Source organism: Sinohyriopsis cumingii, chromosome 1 (genome assembly GCF_028554795.1).
Source record: "Sinohyriopsis cumingii isolate HCF-2022 chromosome 1, ASM2855479v2, whole genome shotgun sequence".
NCBI lineage: Eukaryota > Metazoa > Mollusca > Bivalvia > Unionida > Unionidae > Sinohyriopsis > Sinohyriopsis cumingii.
Genome location: NC_142961.1, coordinates 112,302 through 121,714, shown reverse-complemented (window position 1 = coordinate 121,714; position 9,413 = coordinate 112,302).

The following is a 9,413-nucleotide window of genomic DNA, read 5'->3' as shown; positions in this document are numbered from 1 at the left end:
TGACCAGCTCTCGGTAAATGCGTTCTCTCAACTCCACAGGCAAAGCACGAATGTTCTCTTGTAAAGTATCCATGAATAGGTCATACTAAATTCTCTTTCTGACACAATAAATGTACTGTTTGCACAGACATAGTTTTAATTCATTGTCGAATCTAAATCGTTTAGTTACTAATTTACACATTACAATTCGTTCAGAAGTTTCCTCTTTCACTAAGTCGACATTACGTGAAAAATGTTGGTAATTCGTTAACTCTTCCTCTGGAATTCGACCCAGTAAGTTTACAATGTAGTAGATAGAATCATCAATACCAAACCAATTCTTTTTAAAACCAGGGGGTCGTTGATCAATGTCTCTCCAATGAAACACTTTCAACTCAATCAGTCCTTGTATAGCATTCAGGTACCAATGATTAAACATCTGGTCACGTAACGGATGCAATTGTTCTTTACGTTTCACTTGTATTTTGACCAGCTCTCGGTAAATCCTTTCTCTCAACTCCACAGGCAAAGCGCGAATGTTCTCTTGTAAAGTATCCATACACAGGTTATGGTAAGTTACTTCAATGTCTCGGTCCCACTAAGGGTAAGTAATGACAATTCGGTGACCATCGAGCATGTTCTACGTAGGCCGAATCTTGTGGTTCCCAGTGGTGAAATGACACACCGCAACTGAAGCACCTGACTTTATCTCCTTCGCCCAAGTAGAACAATCCGGCTCTGGCTAATTCTTCGGAGGTCGGTCCTCCCAGATACTTAGGCCATTTTCCTTTGAACGATTGAAGACGATTTTCAAAGTCGCAGTATTCCGACAAACGCACAGGGAACGAATATTCGTCTTTCACAGGTTCGTTTCGATGAGGGTTGGGTGACATGGACAGGAGTTTGCTCAGGGCTGGATGACATCCGTAGGGGGGTAAACGTGAGGGTGAACATCCACCTTTAAAACGAAACTCAGTGAAGTGTCCAAGAGGACGAGCGGCATCGCTTTCGCATCCCTCAGGTTTGGCACGCACAGCATCACTTTTCATGATGGGGTAGTGAAAACAAAGTTCCCATGATGCTTTACGACATCGCTAAGTCACAGCGTACAGCATCGTTCCCATCGCAAGGCTCACAATCGCATTCTACTTCAGAAGCCCCACACTTGCAGTGTGCCTGTCTGAACTTGTTTTGTGTTTCTCTGAAAGTATTCATCTTGTTCGCTTAGTCTTGGTAGTCACAATGAACTATCGATCTTGCCTAGGGTTCCTTTTTATATACAGACCAATACCGACGTGTCCATACGGTAAGGTGAAATGATTGGGAAGTCGGACTCGCTTCTGGTACACGATTTGATAGACTTTTTCCAAGGGTCGACTGACAATGTGGTGAGTGGGTAAACGTACAATCTTGTTGGCTTGATAGGTGGTCACTTTAAAGTGTTTATCTTTTCCAGACTGCAAGGCTTCTTTCAATACCCCAAAGTTCACCACTCGACTGGTACGATAATTCAGTGTCAGTCCTTTCACTTTACACTTCGTGTGCACTTCTCCTTGTTTGTCCCGGTATTCGTAGCCGTAATTTTTAGGACCGCCACTGGCGCAACTTAGAATCTTGTCGTCGGGGTACTCGTCTGTCCAAGCTCCTAAACGGTCTCCTTCGATGTCAGGGTGCTGTTGACTCGGGTGATCGATGTAAATGCCACTGTCCGTGTCAAAGTACAGGACACGTTCCCCTAACAGCTCTAAAGCTTCGTACAATTTTAAGCGAGCATGAGCTGTCACGTAAGCCGTAATGATGACATTTCCAAATGCGTCGTTTTGTACAGAGTCCAGATCTTCTTCGTAATTGACCAAGATCAAATCTTCGCGAACGACGTCCACGTGTTTCATGAATTTGGTTTTGTCGTGAATCATCTGGAATTAGCGGGAAGGTTCTATCAAATACTCCGTCTTGGGTAAACACGGGAGTTGTGCCATTTTACCCCACAAGCAATTTGACATCACTTTGGCAAACGATCGCCTATCTTCGTTTTTCTCGATGGGATCTAAAGTGATGCCTTCTTGTGCCCAGTATTTCTCTTTGAATGTCTTTTGGTCTTCGGCAGTGTGACACCAGGAAGGATAGCCACTGGCTTCTTGCTTTAGTTTCAAAAAGGCATCCACGTAGTCTGCGAAAATGCCTTTCTGCGTGGGGTCACCCTCGTGGTATTGTTCTGTCTTGGGAAAGTGACAAATTTCGTACACTTCTGACAGTTGATATCCCATGTCCAGAGCTTTGAACAATTCTACGCTGACCCAGGTTCCCGTCAAGGCCCGTTCTTCCTGGGTGTGCTGACAAGGTTGATCTTGGTTGCACGTTTCTGCACAAGTACGGCACAAAGGAAACATCAGTTTGCCTTGGCAATGGTGAGGTAAGACGGGATGGTACAAGTCTGTGGGAGGCAAAACTTTGCACTTGATCAAGCCTTCGTATTGTCGAAAATTTTTTAGGTCGATGTGTTCCGTCAACAATTGTGGGTGCCCTGCAGGAAAACGACAATATTTGCACACGTAGGGATACAGCGAACACACGTCCGAGTATTTGATTTCTTCTCCTTTCTCTTCGTCGGCTTGGTACAGCAAACAGGTGGCATTGGTCCTTCCTCCGTACAAACTATCCCTCGGGTTCAGCGGGTCCATGAACTGGTAACTTTCCACGGCACGTTTAAATTCGGGATCGGTTTTCAGACCGTGATCGTATTCGTGTTAAGAAAATTTCCACCACTTGGTATCCTTCCTGTTCTAACTTTAGGCGTCGCTGACAATTGGTCTGGTACAAGTCTTCCATGGTTCGTTGTAAAAACTGATTTTTAGTGCCACGGTCAGGGTAACAGACGGGGCATCCGTGAAATAAGCAACCGTTAAACTCGTACACGATCTTGGGGTTTTCTAAGTCTCAGCCATCGACCGAATGCGTTCCGATGGTCTTTTCACCTCCTCCGTTGCGGGCATGCTGAATCCATTTGTCTTCCTTGTCGCACAAGTAATGTAACCAGCGTAGGGCTTTGACCGAGTATTGACGTTTGACATAGTTGGTCGTTTGAGGACTGATGACAGCCACGGTGTTTTCAGGCATGAATCGTTGCCTGTACACTAAGGAACACGCTTTGGCAATAGTGCAAGCTTCCTTTAAAGGATCGACCCCTCCGTGTTCCATGAACAGTTCTCGAAATTTTCCACAGCAACGCCGTAAAATGTCCACGTCGGAACGACAATACTTTAGCATTTCTTCCTGAAAGTCGAAGGGGTCCGAGGCGTGAGCCTGGTACCAAGCGTAGAAAGCTTCTCGTTGTTCGGTAAGCATGCTGTCGGGGTCGTAATAGTGAGCCTCAGGTAAATGGGGTAGAACGGCATGTTGATTGGCTTCCGTATTGAAAAAGTGTGAAAAGTACCCTTTAGCCATTTCTGTCATTCCAAACGTTTTGGGCATTCGGCTCAAAGGCATGGCCAAGTAGCTCATCGAATCTTTAAACTGTACTTGTCCCACTTGCATGAAAATGATTTTGGCTCCGTTCAAAGTCACTTTAGGACGCTCGGTGCCATGTTCCGTATAGTATCTCAAAAGAAACTGTCCATCGTATCCGGAAACATTGTGAACCATCACCGTGGCATGACGATGACAATCTCCGTAACGTTCGATGTCCTCTTGGCTCCACGTCTTGTCGATGGGGTCTAAGACCCATCGGGCGAAATCGGCTAGCGTGTTCGGTCCCCGAAAGATTTTTTTCACGTCCTCCGGGAATCTTGCTGCAGTGAGGGCAATGACTGAAGATAGGTTCTTGAATGCACTTGTCGCACGCTCGATGAGCCACGCAGAAATTAGGAATGTGAATGCCAGTCTCTTGCATGCATTCGAAATCGAAAAAGATGAAATTGTCTTTCTTCTTGTGACCGTCCTCATTCTCTGGTTGGGGTTGGTATTTTTGCACGTAACATTGGTGTTCCAAGTCCACGATGTGATGACAAATGTGACATTTTTTCTTTCCTCGACATACGTGTGCCTTGACAGTATTGGTACATATGCCTTGTCCACAGGTAGGGCACAATCTCAGGAGTTGACAAGCACATTTCTACATTTCTGCTGTGAACCTTGCGTCTTCAGATGTTGTTGGTAACAGGTAGGGCTGACAAACGTACGCAGACAAGCAGGACAATGCATTGGTTCTTGCCCTTCGCTCAGACAGGGTTGAGAGGCCAAACATCCTGAGCATTTCGATCCGCAATGTTTGTGTTGCTCTCGATTATTATAACCATGGTCACATTTCTCACAGTAATATTTGTATCCCAGGAATCCGGTGATGCTGGTAATGGTATCGAAATGGTCATCGTGATGATAAAGGTGAATGTATTTTCCGTCCTTAAAGTCTTGGCCTCGAAACAACAGAGGTCCGCGCACTTCTTGAGGGTGCACTTTCAAGGTGTATCGTGGAGCTAGGGTATCTTGCAATTTTTGCTTCTCAGGAATGCCACAGGGTGAGTCTTTGGACAGGCCTGTTTGTTGTAACAGAAGTTCTGCTTTGGCTCGGTTCGATTTTCGAATGTTCTCCCAGTCTCTTGTCCATTCTACCGTGTCATTCTTGTTGGCATAAGTTCGTCCCACCAGATAGCCCTGGCTAAGCACATCTGGTCTTGAGGGTTGTTAATTCGGACGAGGCTTGTTTTGGAGTTACGAAGTCCGTCCACCAATAAGACCTTTTTGCGGCCAGTCCATTGAGGAGGAGAGACGTGGGTCATGTCCAGTGTGGTTTTTCTATCGGTGATGTCAAACTGGTCATTGGATTGTTGTACGTGTTGAATCTTGCCCATGACTTTGGAAGCGGTCAATTCTGCAGGGCTGCTAAACTCGATCCAAACAGGGGATTTCAAACCGTCGTGTTGTATGGAAAGTCTCAAGCGATCGTCTTCTTTGGGTTGACATTGTCGCTTGAGAGTGGTAAGCAAAGAATCCCACAATCCGGTGATGAACCCTTCTGCTTTCTCTAAGGGTACGTCGGACTTGAAATCTTTAAACTTCACCGTGTATTTGTAAGCAGTGGTTCTAAATTTTCTAGAGGAGCGCTTTTCTGTCTCTCGAATGGAATAGTATTTTTCAGGGTTAACTAAGGTTGGTGAACTTTGTTTAGAGAGTTCGGATTCTGGTTCACTCATGTCCTCTTCAAAATCACTGGCATGAATTTGTGCCAAGACTTCAACTCTGGTACGAGGCGATAGATCACGTTTCTGCCTCTTACTTTCTGCTTCTTTCTTCTCAAATGAATTGGATCGTTTCATCTTGATAGCAGAAAGTCAAATGACTAAAATTTAAACACCATGGACTAATTTATAGTCATGGCAGACCAGCGTATATAAAAGGGTGTGTGTCTTGTCCTTTCACTATTCATTTCACTCTCAAACCGAGCACAACGATGGAAGAGACTACCCAGATCGAACGTTTCATCAGAGCGTTGCGAGGGGTCATTAGAAAATTTTCTTCAGACCAGCCGACGGACTACTCTCCTTCCTTTCGAGATAAAAGTGAAGATACTTTCTATATCTGTCAGAAGAAAGGGCATTGGTCTTCAGAGTGTCCAGACCGTCAAAAAGGAAAAAAAGGGGTTAGAAAATACAAAAGTCAAGATACCTGTTATTATTGTCAAGAAAAAGGACATTGGTCTCCAGATTGCCCTAAGAAACAAGAGGAGCAAGAAGAGAGGGATTCTGGAGAGGAAGAAGAAGAGGAAGAAAGTAGACAGGTGAAGAAAAAGAAACAGGAGAAGAAAAGAAGAAGGGAAGAAAGTGAGGATGAAGAGGAGGAAAAGACTGTGACGGTGAAGAAATTGTAAAAACAGAGAGAGTAAACAAAGAAACAGAAGAAGTCTATGAACTTTTTAAAGTGCTGTGTTGTGAATTGTGAATTGGATTGTAAATATTGATAAAAGAATAAATTAATTATATAAGGTAAGTGTCTTTGGGTTTTGACTTTAAAATAAGAACGTACACTCACACACTGATAAACACGTACCATAGGGGTAAAATGGGTTGTTTTTGTTTTGGATTTTTTTTGAGTTTGAATGGATGTTGGCAATTGAAAGTCTATCTCTTTTCGAGAGACGTGGGTGGCCCTGAAAAGGGCCTTTTTTGGTGTAGGGGTGAGTTTAAACAATCAACTTTAATTGTCTTAATCCTTTGCCACGGCCAAGGCCTACTTCTGGACTGCGTACTGTTGATGATGATGATGATTTGGTTGAAATCACTAAGGGTGGCACAGTAGGCTTAGTCACAGGGTTGGCGTGTTTAGCTCGGGAAGGTCGTATTCTCTTCGGTCGTAATAAAGAAGTCTGATACATTTGTTTCAGACTTCTTAACTCCGCTAAAATGTCTAACAGTACCGTGACCGTTTGATTTTCACACCCTTGTTTCTTTGCTGCTGCTTCTTCTTCTTGTTTTTTTCTTACCTCTTCTTCTTGCTGTTGTTGCTGTAGGAGAAAAGCTTGTTCCGCTTCCTTTTGCTGTTGTATAAATTTCTCCAATTCTTCTTTCTGTCTCTGTCTAAAATTCTCCACGTGCGGTAATGAAGGAGACGAAGGTTTCGGAACAAATTCTTGCGAGGTAAGAAAATCCACAAAATCCCAATTCACCTCTTCTGAAAGTAAGTCCGGGTTCCCTTGGGCGGTCTCCACTGCTGGTGCACCCCAACTGATCGTTTTCTGTGTTTCCGTCATGTTGAAAAACTGTCGCATGGATTGACTACACACAGGCGCTAGCGAATCTATATAGACCACGTGACGTCACAGACTGCTCCCTTCCGATTGGACGGCCCATGACTGAATTTTGTAACGCGTGTTTGGATTGGTCAATGAACTCAATCCGTTTCAATCCTTTCTCTCCCTATAAATAAGCGCATTTCACTGAATTGATTCACCTGTTCTCGGCGCCTCAACATGTGGACCGACGTTCAATCTTCTACGCTTGTGTCTTCGATGATGTTCAGGACGGACATACCGACGTATGTCCGATCCAAGTGGACAGTTGTCCATAGGACCGACACCAGCCTATGGATACGTAGGATTTACGTGGAGAGGCAAGGATGCCTCAAAAGAGTTTTAGTCTATGGACCTACCATTAGACGAGGCCTAAGACGAAGAAGATGTCGCAGATGCCCTTTATGTTAAGGGCATATTAACATAAACCCAAAGGTCCTTTTCAGGGCCACTCATAGGTCTCGAAAAGATCTTGACTTTCAATTGCCTAGCCCATTTTTTTATTTTTTTTTATTTTAAAAAAAATAGAGACCCCCTCCCTGTTTCAATTTTTTGCCTGTTCCCTTTCCATAGACCCATCAGGTCGGGACCGTATTAAAATAGGGTCCCGACCCTGTTCCATTTCCCCTTGTCCCTAGATAGGCCTACACAGTATTCCCATGTTCCATTCCCCTTGTCCCTAGACAGGCCCAAACTCTATTCCCATGTTCAATTCCCCTTGTCCCTAGAATGGATATTTTATTTCTCCCATGTTAAATTACATAGTCCCCAGAGTGGATATTTTTTTCTCCTATATACCCTTTTTAACATGGAAGTCCCCTAGTCCCTAGAGTGTCCCTATTCACTACTTACATACATCTCTCTCTCTCTCTCTCTCTCTCTCTCTCTCCATCACAAATATATTTTCTTTCTGATTTTATTCATTTTGCTAACTAGAAAAAAGTTATTTCATAAGTTGTTGTTGTTAAGTTTAATTATAGTGGCGTGCGCACGATTGTGCATGTGCCACTTTTTTCTGACTGCACCGCAGCCTGCTAGTTGTTCCTGGGGAAGGGAATGGTGCCACCTCTCCCAGGCTTTTATGGGTTCAAGGAACCCTGATAGCTTGGCCTCAATCTGTGGGTCCATAAAGATCCCTTACAGTTGAATGGCTGGCTGTCATTAGTGGGAAGGAGAGCTCGGGAACGGTCCTGGTTGCTTTACATCGCTTTTTTCTTGTTGCATTTGCCTGGTGTTTCTTGCGAATTTTTCTTTTCTTTTTCAAAATGTTCTAAAAAGGGGGGGGGGTTTCTATGCTGTTTATAGAGGTTGCAAGTAGAAATCATGTATGAAGAGAGATTTTCAAGGTTTTTATGGTATTACTAGTCGAGGTGTTTAGGGTGAGCTTCCTACGTTATGTTATTTATAATATTTTAGATGTTGCCTCTTTTAGTTATTTATTTATTAATGTTTTTAGAGATTGAATGTTATTTATACTTTATTTAGCAAGAGACCGGAATCCTAGCCGATTACACGGTTCGTTAAGGACATCTAGGACCGGAGTCCTAGCTGATTACTCGGTTCGCTAAGGACATCTAGGACGTTCCGATTTTGCGATTTCCTTAGCTTTTGATAGGTGCTTCGTAAGTGAATTATTTATTAATATTTTTATAAAATTGGATGATATGTTATAGGTTTTTATGTGGTGGCTTCTAAATTTATTTAGCTTTTGGTTTTGTGGGGATAGTAATTATATTTTGTTCCTTAGTCCTGCTGAGTCTATAAATTTATTTATATTTTTATATGCTGATTGTTTATTTTTATTAGAGTCCATAAGTAACTCTGGGTATGTGTGTGGTGATCCAATCTCTTTTTGGTTTTTGAAAAATATTTTCCGAACGGGTTGATATTTTGGGCATTTATTGAATACGTGGTGTAGATCTTCGGTGGTGTGGCAGTTAAAGCAGTTAATGGTTGCTGGTTTGGGTCCTATAAACCTTCCAAAACTGCTTGCCAGTTTTGTTTTTCCAGTTATTATCCTGTTTATGGTTTTCTGTTCTAAATAGGTACCCTTAGGTAGCTGTATGTTCCTATCTACGTTTTTGTTTGGTTTCATGGTGCTTTTTACGTTTTGTGGAGGAGTTCCAAAAATCTTGCCATGTTTGGTCTATATATGTTTGTGCGAAGCTTAGTGCTTCTGTAGAGCTATAGTTAAGCTTGATAGAGGATACAAATTATGCCCAGGTGTAGAATCTGCGGAAGCAACATTAATCAAGATCAATAAAACATCAATATATTTGAAAGAAGAAAAAAATTGTTATATTGGGCAAACGACTTATAGACAATTCGGCCCAAGACAATCCGGCCCAACTTGGACCGAAAAAAGACAATTCGGCCCAACTTTACGATAGTTGTATAAAGATAATTTTCTTCAAACAGCAAGTAGATACTATGTAAGATAGCTGAGAGAGAGAGAGAGAGAGAGAGAGAGAGAGAGAGAGAGAGGGAGAGAGAACACAAACTAACATATAGTGCGCTTTCTAATTAAAATACTTAAATACATTTATTTTTATGCTAAAAAATATATGTATCTGCACGACATTCTGAATAAAAGTTGTCTGGTCAAATATTCTATATTGATTTATCAAATAATAATAATACTTAACAGATAATA